Here is a 15897-nt window from a genome sequence, read left to right on the forward strand (position 1 = left end):
CTTGCCACACTGGTACAAGGGATCTTCACTTGTTTCACTTTTAGCAGGGCAGGCAAGACGAGGCTTTGAGACTATACTTGCTCCCTGCAACAAGATTATTCCACCCCCTCACTTTAGTTACTCCCAATCTAAGCATCTTTTGGATGATTCAATGTGTGTCATGTTTGTTATTCACGTTTATTCCCATTAGGGGATTTTGTTGTTGTTAGTAAATGTTAGTAGAGGGTGGATATCATCTGCCTTTATATTATTTGAGCAGCAATGATAATCTCATTTGCAACATGTTAAGCTATTGGTCTCATTACCAGGAGGCAATGTAACTCTTTACTAGCTAACCTACAAGATTATCCCACGTTTGTTGCCTTTTGCCATTGCAGTAATATGGTGAAAATGATAAAAAGAATGTTCACAAAAAACAAATCTGAAAAGGGCTGCTAGAAAAGAGAATCTTGTGTTGATTCTGAAACTGGAAATCAACTTCGAGGAAGGTCAATGTTTCCAGCTAGTGGCCATCAGTGCAGTCATGTTCAAGAGGAACATAGCCCCTTATTGTGTTTTCTACTATTTCCATTCTAGACTCTTACTACTGCAGGTGGAATTATAGTAGAGGGAAAAAAAAAAAGTTATTTTGAGCAAGTTCAAAAAATGTTAAAAATCAGATGGAAAACTACTGTTCTCACATTTATGAAATGAAGATATTTGCTCACATCTTTCTCAGTTCTAGAAGACAGACAACAGCAAGGACTACAAGGATTGATATGCAGGAAGGAGGACAACGTTTTTTAAAATCAGTGCTTCCCAGAACCCTTCACTCTGAAGCAACACACCTAGTACATCCGTTCTAGTAAGACTTCCCTCAGTTTGAACACGCTGATAAGAGGCTTGACATCCCCTCCCCCAACCTATAGTTTGACAGACTCACACTCAAGGAATTGTTCAGAACAGCATGAAGGTTAGACTAGGTACGGTTCAGGTTACACAGACTTGTAATTATTACCTGGAAATTTTATAAAAACAATGAAGGTTGCACTGAATCCACAAGCTTTGCTGTTAACCCCCTCGACATACACCCCTCTCCCAAATACATATGGAATTCCAATGTACAAATCAGTAGTAACAAAACATGAGGGGGCCCCACTGCAAAGTACCTGGAGAGGGCCCCTGGATCCAGTCAGAGGCCTGCCGCCCAGGCAGTGTACTGTGCTAAGAAGGCCCCCTAGAGCTCAGCCACCCAGGCCCCACCCACTGCAGGAGATGTGGGGGCCTTAGTTACACCACTGGCACAAAGAAAGTGTCTGCAGGTTTCATACAAACCAAAGCATCAACAGTTAACTTCCCTGCCACCCCCTCATTCATCCTTGAAATTCGGTACCAGTGTTTAAACAGTGTCGCTGTACAATCTCCAAATGGACTCACTAATCACCCTTGCCAAACAAACTGACAATCTAATTATATAGTTCACCCTATGGAAAGCGTGCCACTGTACCACCCACCCTTTTTCAGCAATTCCACCTACTGATTTGAAATTCAATAAAGGTTGTGATGTCTGCCTAGACTGTAATTCTGAAAGGGACTGATCATTTAAGATCTCAGGTTTCGGAAGAGGAAACATGTTTCAGTAGTGTCCGTGACATCGCACAGTATGATTTTTTTAAAGCTCTGGATCTCCTTAAATGATGTCTGTTGAAAAATACTAGACATGAGTAAAGGGAGTGTGACTAATACACATGGCGATACAAACACTGGTTATTACTACAGGAGACTCTAAAGGTTAAAGCTTAGGAAGCTGTATGAAAATGAAGAAGGTCCTGGGCTGGCAATGGATATATACCCGCAGTGAACACTTACAATTTCTAGGCAAATATCTAGGATGGGTTGTTTAAGAGAAAATATACAAAGGTAAGAGATAAATCTGCAATACCAAAATGACTAAATACAAAAAAAAAATGAAGATCTACACTATACAGTGATAAAGACACCCATCGACTGGGACAAGCCCAAAACATAAGATGAATTCTCTTATTGATTGTACAGTTTGTGTCCTGAAAGATACTGTTATACAAGAACAAACCTGAAGCGTGGACATTATCTAGTTGACTGACATCAAAATTATTTAGTACAGCCTATGAGGTTATTCTTTTGTGGGATAAGGAACTGAACCTAAACACAACTGTGTTCAACATTAATTAGTTGAAGTGGTTCCCAACCTGTGGTCTGGGGACCCCACGGGGTCCAAAAAGCCTCCTCAGGTGGGCAGTGTCTGCTTTGAAAATTAGCTAATATTCACAGATTAATAAAGTGTGTATATATATATATATATATATATATATATATATATATATATATATGGAAAATGTCACTTACCCAGTGTATATCTGTTCGTGGCATGAGACGCTGCAGATTCACATGCTGTGCACATCCCGCCATCTAGTGTTGGGCTCGGAGTGTTACAAGTTGTTTTTCTTCAAAGAAGTCTTTTTCGAGTCACGAGATCGAGGGACTCCTCCCCTTTCAGCTCCATTGTGCATGGGTGTCGACTCCATCTTAGATTGTTTTCCCCGCAGAGGGTGAGGTAGGAGTTGTGTATATAGTAATAGTGCCCATGCAATGGAGTAAATAAGTATGTACATAATGTGTTTAAAAGTGATATATTTACACATTTACAAGTCTAATTTTTTCTCAACTTAAAACGGCTACAGGCTCCCGGGGAGGTGGGAGGGTGCGTGTGAATCTGCAGCGTCTCATGCCACGAACAGATGTACACTGGGTAAATGACATTTTCCGTTCGATGGCATGTGTAGCTGCAGATACACATGCTGTGCATAGACTAGTAAGCAGTTATCTCCCCAAAAGCGGTGGTTCAGCCTGTAGGAGTTGAAGTTGTTTGAAATAAAGTCCGTAATACTGCTTGTCCTACTGTGGCTTGCTGTGTTGACACATCCACGCAGTAATGCTTGGTAAATGTATGAGGCGTAGACCATGTGGCTGCCTTACATATTTCAGACATTGGTATGTTTCCTAGAAAGGCCATGGTAGCACTTTTCTTTTTAGTGGAGTGTGCCTTTGGTGTAATAGGCAGTTCTCTTTTTGCTTTTATATAACAGGTTTGAATACATTTAACTATCCATCTGGCAATGCCTTGTTTGGATATTCGATTCCCTGTATGAGGTTTTTGGAATGCAACAAACAATTGTTTTGCGAATTTGTTTTGTTCTATCTATGTAGTGCATTAGTGCCCTTTTAATGTCTAATGTATGTAATGCTCTCTCAGCTACAGAATCTGGTTCTGGAAAGAATACTGGGAGTTCCACTGTTTGAATTAAGTGGAACAGTGATATGACCTTAGGTAAGAATTTAGGATTTGTTCGTAGAACTACTTTATGATTATGCATCTGAATAAAGGGTTCTTGTATAGTAAATGCTTGTATTTCACTTACTCTTCTGAGAGATGTGATAGCTATCACAAAAGCTACTTTCCATGTTAAATACTGTATCTCACATGAGTGCATGGGTTCAAAAGGTGGACCCATTAGTTGTGTTAAGACAATGTTGAGATTCCACGAAGGAACTGGTGGTGTTCTTGGTGGGATAATTCTTTTCAGACCCTCCATAAATGCTTTTATTACTGGGACCCTGAATAATGAAGTTGAGTGCGTAATTTGCAGATAAGCTGAAAAAGCTAACTTTGACTTTTGTAAGTGTAGTAGGTAGCTGACGATGTCTTTAGCAGATGCGTGTAATGGTTGAACTTGATTATTATGGCAGTAATAAACAAAATCTTTTCCACTTATTTGCATAGCAATGTCTTGTGGTTGGTTTTCTAGCTTGTTTTATGACCTCCATACATTCCTGTGTAAGGTCTAGATGCCCGAATTCTAAGACTTCAGGAGCCAAATTGCTAGATTGAGCGATGCTGGATTCGGGTGTCTGATCTGTTGTTTGTGTTGAGTTAACAAATCTGGTCTGTTTGGTAGTTTGATATGGGGCACTACTGAGAGGTCTAGTAGTGTTGTGTACCAAGGTTGTCTTGCCCAAGTTGGTGCTATTAGTATGAGTTCGAGTTTGTTTTGACTCAATTTGTTTACTAGATATGGAAGGAGTGGGAGAGGGGGAAAAGCGTATGCAAATATCCCTGACCAACTCGTCCATAACGCATTGCCCTGAGAGTGAGCATGTGGGTACCTGGATGCGAAGTTTTGGCATTTTGCGTTTTCTTTTGTTGCAAATAGGTCTATTTGCGGTGTTCCCCACCTTTGGAAGTAAGTCTTTAGTATTTGGGGATGAATTTCCCATTCATGGATCTGTTGGTCATCCCGAGAGAGATTGTCTGCTAACTGGTTTTGAATTCCAGGTATGAACTGCGCTATTAGACGAATGTGGTTGTGAATCGCCCAATGCCATATTTTCTGTGCCAAGAGACAAAACTGTGTCGAGTGTGTTCCTCCCTGTTAGTTCAGATAATACATCGTTGTCATGTTGTCTGTTTTGACAAGAATGTGTTTGTGGGTTATTATAGGTTGAAATGCTTTCAACGCTAGAAATACTGCCAGTAATTCTAAGTGATTTATGTGAAACTGTCTCTGTTGAGTGTCCCATTGTCCTTGGATGCTGTGTTGGTTGAGGTGTGCTCCCCACCCTATCATGGAGGCATCTGTTGTGATTACGTATTGAGGCACTGGGTCTTGAAAAGGCCGCCCTTTGTTTAAATTTATGCTGTTCCACCATAGAAGCGAGGTGTATGTTTGGCGGTCTATCAACACTAGATTTTGAAGTTGACCCTGTGCCTTTGACCATTGTGATGCTAGGCACTGTTGTAAGGGCTGCATGTGCAATCTTGCGTTTGGGACAATGGCTATGCATGAGGACATCATGCCTAGTAGTTTCATTACTAATTTTACCTGTAAATTTTGGTTTGTATGCATGGCTTGTATTACGTTTTGAAATGCCTGTACCCTTTGTGGACTTGGAGTGGCAATCCCTTCTGTTGTGTTGATTGTTGCTCCTAAGTATTGTTGTATTTGACACGGCTGTAGGTGTGATTTGTTGTAGTTGAGTGAGAAACCTAGCTTGTGAAGGGTTTCTATGACATACTTTGCGTGTTGTGAACACCGTTCTTGCGTATTGGTTTTGATTAACCTATCGTCTAGGTACAGGAACACATGTATTTGCTGCCTTCTGATATGAGCTGCCACTACTGCCAGGCATTTTGTAAAAACTCTTGGCGCTGTTGTTATCCCAAATGGCAACACTTTGAACTGGTAATGTACCCCTTGGATTACAAACCTTAAGTACTTTCTGTGGGAAGGATGTATAGGTATATGGAAATACGCATCCTTGAGGTCTAGTGTTGTCATGTAGTCTTCTTGTTTGAGCAATGGGATCACGTCTTGCAGTGTCACCATGTGAAAGTGATCTGATTTGATGTATATGTTTAATGTTCTGAGATCTAGTATAGGTCTTAAGAGTTTTGTCTTTTTTGGGTATGAGAAAGTACAGGGAGTAAACTCCTGTTCCTTTCTGATGAATTGGTACTAGATCTATTGCATCTTTTTGCAACAACGCTTGGACCTCCAGTTGTAAGAGATCCATGTGTTGTTTGGAAATGTTGTGTGTTTTCAGTGGGACATTTGGAGGGAATTGAAGAAATTCTATGCAATAACCATGCTGGATAATGGCTAGGATCCACGTGTCTTATTTCTTCCCAGTTGTTGTAGAAATTGCTTTAGACCCCCCCCCCCCCCCCCGGTGTCATGTGTTGGGGATTTGTGACGTTGAAGTCACTGTTTATTTTGTGGAGTTTTGGGGCTCTGGAACTTCCCTCTACTCTTTGGGAACTGTCCTCCTCTGTATTGTCCCCGAAAACTTCCCCGCTGATATTAGCTTTGATAAGTGGGTCTTGTTTGTGAGGGTTCTGTGCTCTGTCCCCGAAACCCCCCTCGAAAATGTGATTTCCGAAATGTGCCTCTGCTCTGTGGGGAGTAGAGTGCGCCCATGGCTTTGGCCATATCTGTGTCCTTTTTAAGTTTTTCTATGGCAGTTTCCACCTCCGGCCCAAACAACTGCTGCCCGTTAAAGGGCATATTCAGGACCGCTTGTTGTATTTCAGGCTTGAATCCTGAGGTTCTTACCCATGCGTGCCTCCGTATGGTCACTGCTGTATTTACAGTCCTAGCAGCTGTGTCGGCTGCATCCATTGCTGAGCGTATCTGATTGTTCGAGATACTCTGGCCTTCCTCCACCACTTGTGCTCTTTTTTGGAACTCTTTGTGCAGGTGTTCTATGAAATGTTGCATTTCGTCCCAATGAGCCCCATCATATCTCGCCAGCAATGCCTGTGAGTTGGCAATGCGCCATTGGTTGGCTGCCTGTGCCACAACCCTGTTCCCCGCGTCGAACTTGCGACTTTCTTTGTCTGGAGGTGGGGCGTCTCCTGAGGTGCGAGTTCGCCCTTTTACGAGCTGCCCCTACTACCACTGAGTCTGGTGTTAATTGCTGCGTGATGTACACAGGGTCTGTTGGTGGCGCTTTGTACTTCTTCTCCACCCTTGGAGTTATGGCCCTGCCCTTCACAGGCTCCTGAAACACTTGTTTGGAGTGTTTGAGCATTCCTGGTAACATAGGGAGACTCTGGTACTGGCTGTGTGTGGACGACCGTGTATTAAAGAGAAAGTCATCCTCTATAGGTTCTGCGTGCAGGGTGACATTATGAAACAGCTGCTTTTGACACCACCTGTGTGTAGGCAGTGCTGTCCTCAGGTGGTGACGGTCTCGCTGAATAATAGTCGGGACTGTTATCTGATACAGGCGCATCATAAAGATCCCATGCGTCGGGATCATCCTGACTCAGCGTTGTGGAGATGGTGGCGGAGTCACTTGTCTTGCCACCTTTGCCTGAGGCTGCTTGTCTTTCTCTTGGAAGGCAAGTTTTCTTTTCATTCGTATTGGAGGGAGAGTGCTGATCTTCCCTGTGTCCTTTTGAATGTGGAGCCTTCTTAGAGTGTAATCTGGCTCCCCTGCCTCTAGTTCCTGTCCGAATCTGTGTCCTTGCATATGTGAGGACAGGCCCTGTTCCTCGGTGTAGGAACTCTATTTCGGTTCCGAGGCCGGATGTTTCGGTATGGAAACTTTTTCGGCAGTCTTTTTCGGCTCCGAAGACACTTTTTTAATTTTCGGCGTACTGATCTCTCGATGCAGACTCATTTCGGTGCCGCCCACTCGGTGTCGAGATTGCTCCGACCAGGTGTCTCGGTATCGAGTCTGCTCTGTGCCGGTATCTCGACCGGAGTCGGATGACTTCGACACATGCATGCCCTTTTTCGGTGCCGATGCTCGGTCACCTATTTTTCAGGTTAAGCCATGGCCTGCTGGCGGTGGCGTCCCCTGGGCTTTTAACAGTTTTTCGTGAGTTGTGTTGTGACGTCTTACTCACAGTTTTCGGCATCTGTTTGGGATCGACCTCGTTAGAGTCCGCAATGGAGAAGATTTCTTCTTCTTCCTCCAAATGTCGTTGTCCTGTCGGCGCCGACGCCATTTGTAGTCTTCTTGCTCTTCGGTCTCTTAACGTTTTCCTCGACAGAAACGCTAGACAGGCCTCACAGGTATCCTCTTTGTGTTCTGGAGACAAACACAAATTACAGCCCAAATGCTGATCTGTATAAGGATACTTGTTGTGACATTCGGGGCAGAAGCGGAATGGGGTCCGTTCAATTAGCCTTTAAGATGAACGTGGTCGGGCCGACCACGCCCCGCCGGGGAATCGAAAACCCCAAAGGGCCACTGGAGCTCTTCAAAATTCGGTGTCGATCTGTTGTAACTAACCAGATACCGAACGCAAACAATACCGTCGAATTTTCCAAAATTTGAACTAACTTTCCGAACCGCGGAGCGAAAAGGAACACGTCCGAACCCGATGGCGGAAAGAAAACAATCTAAGATGGGGTCGACGCCCATGTGCAATGGAGCCGAAAGGGGAGGAGTCCCTCGATCTCGTGACTCGAAAAAGACTTCTTCGAAGAAAAACAACTTGTAACACTCCGAGCCCAACACTAGATGGCGGGATGTGCACAGCATGTGTATCTGCAGCTACACATGCCATCGAACATATATATATATATATATATATATATATATATATATATATATATATATATATATATATATATATATATATATATATATATAGTGGCTAAATGTACAAATGTACATTTTAAAATGTACTATAAATTCAAGGAATTTGAAATTGCAGGCTTAAAAATCATCCTCAGATAGATTTATGGGAGCAGTGCAGGTTCAACAAGCAAAATAGTATGGACGATGTGTGGCTTCAATAGTTAGAAAAGCTTCAACCTTCCTATTGTTTTTTCTATTTGTTTGCAAATTAAATAACATGTTGGTGTATGTGTTTGATTAAATGTGTCTCTATTTTATGTGTGTTGTTTAGTGGTACAAATCGACAAAGTGTTTAGGCCTGTGTCCCTGGCTTCCAGAAATGATTCAGTGGGGTGGGGGCATCCCCAGATTCCAATAATAATTCAGTGTGGGGTCTCCGAGTTCCAGTAACGAAAAAGTGAGGGTCCATAGAAGTCAAAAGGTTGGGGATCACTTGTGTACATGTTTATTTTACTGTGTACACAAAGGAGTAATAGTCCAGCACCAGTATATTTTAGAGACTCATTTTAAAAAAGAAACTGCGTTCAGCTCAAGCAAATATTACTTAAAAATGTTGTAAAAAAAAAACTAATGAGACTTCTCCCATGCCCGTTTAGCCAAAACTTAAGGGGTTGGACTAGTGGCATGAAAGATACTCTTTTCATTTCCTTGGTTTTCATGCACTGAAGACTTCAAAACCTTAGGTGAGCCAGCAGCAGAAGGAGGGAAAAGGGTCTCAAATGGCCTAGGTTTGGTTATTCAGACATAAAATTAGTCAAGCTGGTCTTGTGCAGCGTAGTAGATTGATGAGGACTCATCATTCTTTCCTCCTTGATGAAGATTTCAGATGACATACATCCCTGGAAGTCATATGAAGACAAGAGCAGACATTCAATTATATACAGTGAGTAGTACATGACCCTCAGAGGGAGAATAGCCCAAAAAAAGTCATCTTCAACCAAGGACCCAAGCAACAGATGGACAGAACAGCCTTAATTTACTTTCCAAGCATGGTAAAATAGCATTGTAGCTCTCAGCAAATAGTTACACTTCTAAGGCTAAATTCCAATCTGTTTAGAGGGAAGTGGCAGTCTCAAATAATCAAGACTTTGTACCTAGTCAATGAAATTTCATGGCCTTAAGCACAATTCGAAATCTGTCATGCAACTGCCATTTTTCACTGGAAAACAGTACACGTCGCCCAATTTCTATACAATTGGCTATGAACAGTAGTAGATCAGTCCTAGCAGTAGCTACCTTTACACAGAATACATGACATGCTAAACTGTGATCCTTAATGACTGAAAGGCTATGACAATCCTGTCTACCTCTTTTTGCTCTCCAAGCTCTTAGACTGAGCCAGTGTATCACTTCTCTGGAATGGACTAGATGGCCCTTCATAGGGATCAACTCCAGTGTGAAGGTTAAATGGCCTATGACAAAACTGGTACACGCACAAAAGAATAAACAGAACCCATGCACAAATGCCAGAAAGATCTGCCTCTCTCAAAATAAGACATCTTTGGATCCTTGGGATCTGCACTCTGAGAAGGAGGGGGACACAAAGTACAGCAAAGAGCAGATGTGTCTGGGTCTTTTGATAAGCAACATTAACCAGCTAGAAGGCTCACATGTGCAGCAAGGACTGGGACCCGGTGCTTCTTTTAATAAATTATTTTTATGAAAATAAGTGCTCTAGCAGAGCTACTGAAGCAAGCCATGCCTGGTCCACTTGAGAATAAAAGGCCTCAAAGCTTCCGATGCATTTTGGTCAGTGGGCGGGAGAAAGTCTGAAAATAATAATGTAATCGGCCATGCTGAGGAAGAAAAGAGCTTGTTAGGTTATGATAGACTTTGGTGATGGACTAGTAATTGATTATTACTTCTTTTACTGCGTAAAAGGCACAACAGACATCATGTGCTTCTTTATTGTATTTTTCTTTTTTAAATAAATGAAGATCCAGTTCTGATTATGTCGTCCAAAGTCCAAACAAGTTTAAAAACCTGTAAAGCGGTCTGAAAAGAACACTGCAGTAAAGACAGCCACGAAGACCATAACAGGGGGTCGGTAGAGTTGTTCTACCCAGTCCTTAATCCGGGGAATTGCTGTAAAACTCCGAAGTCTATTGTAAATTATCGCCCTAGGATAAAATCAAGCTAAAACAGGTATTGGCAAAACCAATAGGACTTGTCTAGCAAGCTGGTGCAATGAATATTTACGTATTTTTTACTGGAAGCATTTGCCACAAATAGACTAAACAAATGTGCGCCCACTTACACATAGCCTTATGCTCGCCACAAAGATGTTAATCATTGCGTTTAAATTTAATATAACATGAGTGCTTTGCATAAGGCTTAGAACAGGTATAGAAACCCTCTTGTTTTTATGCACATCAAAGGAAAATAGGATTTTTAGTGGTGAAACAGGTTCCACTGGCTTTGAATGACAGTAACCCGAAGGCATGTTTAAAAACACAAGTGTGACTAAAACAAATAAATATTTCAAGAAAAAAACATTAGCAAAGTAAAGACTTTGCCCATTAGCTGTAGCACTAAAATGCACTTTTTTAGGTTGAGCGTAAGCGTACTGCCTCTTGTATACTTTTAGTATACGTACTTCTGTAGGCCTAAAGCAATTTCATTTGTTTCAGTGTCATTGAAAAATCCTTGCTTGTGGTCAGTCATGCCTCTTTGTCCCTACTTTTTCTCTTTGGGAGCAAAGACTAACTACTGTATAATTACGCTGTTGTATGTGTTTGGTCTTTGTAGTATTTTTTTTTCTCTTAGTTTCCTGCTCCTGTGAGTCAATGTGCTTACAATGCTGAGCTCAGGGGGCACTGTACACACCCTACTGCTTCATCCATAGCACTTAATTCACACTTCCCCAAGCTGTATTCTTGCTTGTCCCGACACCTAATCACCCTCCTCCCGTTGACGCTTGTTTACTTCTGTGCCACTTTGGCCGCTTCCTCCATACACCCCCCCCCCCCCCATTTTTTTCTTTTCCCCCGCCACTTCATGGTCATGGCGGTATGTTGTTTCTTCCTCATTTTCGGGCATCTTGCTGTTTCTTTGTAATGTCTGGTTTTTTTGCAGTTTTATGTAGTGCCAACTCAACAAGAAGGTATTAGATCACTTTACATGAGCACCTGTTACATTACACAAGAACACATTAATTTCTGGTAGCAAGGGGATTATGTGATTTGTTTAGAATCACGCGATGTTGAGCCAGTGCCAAGATTCGAATCGTGTTCCCCAGCTCCAAAGTCCGAACCTATGGATCTTACGCCACATCCTCTCCCCTCGGGTCTGTCTGGTGCGTTTTGGGGCAGTCTGGGAATAACTTTTTTTTTATATAGTGCTAGGTAATACAGGTTCCATTTCATAGCGCTGCAAAGCAGGTGCCATTCTTAACATTGCTATAATTCATTTGCATTGACCGTGCAGAGATGAAGAGGTGAAAAGGCTATGTGAGGATTGTAATCTGTGACATTCTTGTTCTGTGAAGACCTCTGCAGTGGGTGCATTGACCAACTGACTTGAGTAAAGCTTAACACTAGGCGATACCACGTGCTCTTGATAACCTCACCAACCAAGCACATAGGTTAGTTCTAGGCAAGAAGATGGCAAAAGGCGTCACCTCTAAAATGGTGAAAAAGACCCAAGCACTTCATTGCCTCAAGCTTGATAGTGTAAAAAAAAAAAAAAATAATAATAATCTAGCCGTGGATGTAAATTGGGCCTCTTTCAAATAGACTTCAGTTAGTAGAAGCAGCCCTTTTCCGAACCCTGTAGCACAAAGAAGCTTACACAAGGGTGCCACAGTGAGAGAAATAGTGTATCATAGGGCTCAAAAGTGGCGCAAACTCCATCACTTTCTCACCTCAGAATTCACTGTCATGGCTTTGACAGTCCCCTCACAGCTACTGCAACTTTGCAGATGCCACTTCCGCTGGCACTGTTTAAAACAGCGTTCGAATAGCACTGCTGTTTGAAGAGCCCCCTCCTCGAATACCCTTCCAGTAGCTGTCACAGGCGCAGAGCACTTCTCCATTACTCTCTGGGCTTCTGTGTATAATGATCCACGCATTGTCTGTCACAGTTCAGTAATGTTTAACCTGCTCTCCTCTCGTCCAACCCCAGGCCACTCCAGTAAGTTCCCATGCATCATTTGATGTAAACAATATACATTATTTCTGATTGCGCTCATTACCAAGTACATCGAAAATCAACGTCAATAAAATATCTTTGAGACTATCAAGTGGCCCTTTTCTCACCCCTGCTTCTACTGGTGTTCCTCTCAGTGCTTCACCACACCTCCCTGTGTTTATAGGAATATACATGTGTTTGTTTGTATGGGTACACATAACAAGGACTACATCTCAAAGTCAATCCTGGACAGTACAGACTCCAATGGCAGGAGATGTTGTAAACATGAGAACCGTTGTTTCACAAACTGTGGCCACCAGGACCACCCCCTGCTTGTACTCATGTAAACCAAATGTGTTGTTGTGACTGTAGTCTGTTTTGTATAAGACAAGTAACGGGCAAGATCCATGCCAGGTTTGCAGGGTAACCACTGTGCAAATAATTTCCATATAAATTATTTTTACTTAAGGTCTTATGTGGGTATCAAGAAACTCTTACATGGTTCTGGACCTACCTTAGATTCCACCCCCCAAAAAACCTTACATTTGAATCCTTTTCATATTGTGAAAAAATGCCAGTGAGCCAGCCCTGTAGGTCCTTCACTGGGCACCACTGGTCTAGGCGAAAAACACTATTGTCCAAACCCAGGCTTCCCACTCTACTCTGAGTGGTCCAGATGGCAAGGCCAAGACTTCAAATTTTGAGTAGCCACCCCAACAGAGATAATTCTCACTTCAAAACCCTCAGCCAGTATACAAATGTACGCACCAAAAAGGTATTGTCAAGGCCCAGGAGATTCAGGTACACGCATCTGTTCTAGAGAGCCCAGTCCTGAGCAGAGGGCTATCATGAGACTATTAACCCAAGGCACTGCTTTAAGTGAATACAAGGTACAAGCCCTTCTGTATTTACATTTACAACACTGACCCAAGGTCAAAGATGTCGCACCTCTGGAACCTACCCTGTTGGCCATTTACCACCAAAGTTATGTTTCACCAATCTGCGCACACTTGAAGCCTCCTGTTCGGTTAAGCTGCCTCTTCTTTTATTCCCTTTGTATAGAGCCCGTTTTTAAAAGATAGGTCTGTATTGGCAATGTAGAGGAATAATTCCTTCAAAGTGGCTGCCCCCCCTTTTCTTTGCTCTTAACTCTATTGACTCCCTCCCCCCTTCTCATTCTCTAGATTAAATGCCACAAAAGGTGCCTCTTTGTGGCTTGCTTGGTGCTATAAATCTTTAGGTGAACAGACTAGACAGGGTTGCACCTCTAGGGTATCACAGCCAGTCTGTAGGAATGAGGCAAAAACACTTCCAAGATGGCGGCCTTGTTGTGTTCGCGCTCCTGCAGTGACAGGCCTGGGAGGCTTGCTGTGGCACCAGGCATACATCCACTCATTTACAGCACCAATAGCTCTAACTCTCACAAATGAGACCTATTGCATTGCAAGTGTTTGTTTAGGTAGATGTGCACGTTATCAGGCAAAATGATGCTACTAGGAGGTGCAAGAGGCATTATCTGATGAGGGGTGACCTGTTGCCCCCTTGCTTTATGCGCTGATTGGTGGAAACAAATAATCAAAGAACTAACCAACGTATGAAAAGGGCTCACCAAAAGCAACTCTGTACATGTATGCATGTGCTTTATTTATTAATGTGTCTGATTACATGAGATTATTCTAAGTAAAGATGTTTAGGTCAGACTAAAAGTCTGAAGAAGGCATAGGTTACTGGGGTCGGGGGACAGTGTTGTGCCTTTAATTCTGTCCCCATGCTAATGAAAGGTTTTATTATCAATTTTAAACACTATCAGAGTGTGGTTAAACACAGCATGATTTTAAAGGGTATACTTGAGAACAAAGCCACGTTGGAAGGATCACGTTTTTTTTTCTCCCCACACAGTTTTTCTTGAAGCAACACGCAATGCTACTTGCAAGGTGGAGAAGGATACTGTACACACGTCCCAACATATGAATATTTTTTAATTGAACAGTGCATGTCTGACAAGTTGTAAAATAAATTAAGCACTTTAAAAAAAATAAAACTGCAATTTCAAACTAAACAACTATTTCAAGTAAAAACATCTACATGATTAAGGAAAGCGCAACACACTGCAAATAATTTAATGCAACACAGGCACTTAAACTGTGCTAATAATTTCGCTAAAATGTCTTTAGTAATCAGTACAGAAAATGATAGACACAGACACATGCAGTTACTTTGGCTACCGTATGTCTCACACAAAAACATACAACATACCAGCATACAAACCAAAAGACCTCCACATTTTTGTTTGGTCTACGGCGAAGCAACCTACAGGTAGTCAATAAACATGGAACAATCACACGTAACATTGCAGAAGGAGGCACATGGTAATTTTGTTAAGACAAGCAAAGGGCGATGTGCACCAGGTTTACAGAGGGACAGTAAGGGATGCGGCCATTGTCTCCTCTTCATATAATAAATTGTTAGGAGGTAATAACATTTAGAGAAACTTGATAAAACATGAGCAAGCAATGCATTTCTTCCTGAAATAACTCATGTAAGGACTTAAACGCTTTCTAATGGTGCACCAAAGAGAAGATCAGATGCCATTAAACTCATCATGTAGAAGTTAATTTTCACTTTTAATGCAGGTCGCTGGCAATTCTAATCGCAATGCCAGCAACACTTCTACTTCACTAGTATTAGGCTACCACCGCATGTACATCAGGCTTGGGTACATGCAAAACGTCTAGCGCCCAGAAAGCAAACTTTAAAAAAAATTAGACAATATTTCACTGAATAATTCAAATAATCAGCCAATTACAGTTGCTTTATGTGACAGGTTTATTTAACAATGTTTTCCAAACTGAGTAAAAAAAGAATGTATATACATAACACAGAGGTAAAACAATCCAGTATATATTTTACTCCAGATTCAAACATATAAGAATTACCCACACAATTTCTACTCTTCTACCACAGTGTTTGGACAAAGGAGGATGGATGCAAATCACTTTTGCTCACAGACTACGTGGATAAAGTATAATACCAGATAGTATAATGTATGAATAAAAAAGCCCCAAGTTGCTTTGAAACATCTTAGTCTGTTTAGAATCCACAGCAATGTTTCTAGCGTTTATAGTAACAATATTGTTCGCATTGGGCACTAATTTATCTTTGTGTAAAAAAAAAAACTGTTAGTTTCACTCCTTACATCATGTAGTATTTTTCTAGATTAATTAAGCACCGCTTCGTTATGTCATGTCTAAAATGAAAGATACTCCAAGATAATAAACAAATCATAGCAAAATTAAGTTTTACCACAGCGCACAAATGAAGTGAACATAAAGTGGACTGCATTTCAAAAGAGTATTGCAAGTTTAGTTAAAATGCTATCTAGAATGGCAAAGTTTCATGAACCAGCATCGGGTCACATAAGAAAGATTATTATTCAACGCATTCATAATTATATTCTTTTTTCAAAAAGTTTGTGGATTTTAACAAAATGATATTCAGTAGGTGCAATGTTCCAACAGGTTGCTGTAGACAAATCACCACAGCGTTTAACTCTAAAGGGAAAACATCTTATACTTGTAAGATATAAAGCAATGAACTAGG

At 41.7% G+C, this 15897-nt stretch overlaps 1 protein-coding gene across 10 annotated transcripts in view; it reads right to left on the reverse strand.

Moving 5' to 3' along the window:
* The window catches only part of CPNE1 (copine 1), a 797848-nt gene that overhangs the window by 685418 nt on the left and 96533 nt on the right, over positions 1-15897 (reverse strand). The window lies entirely within an intron of this gene.

This window comes from Pleurodeles waltl, chromosome 7 (genome assembly GCF_031143425.1).
Source record: "Pleurodeles waltl isolate 20211129_DDA chromosome 7, aPleWal1.hap1.20221129, whole genome shotgun sequence".
NCBI lineage: Eukaryota > Metazoa > Chordata > Amphibia > Caudata > Salamandridae > Pleurodeles > Pleurodeles waltl.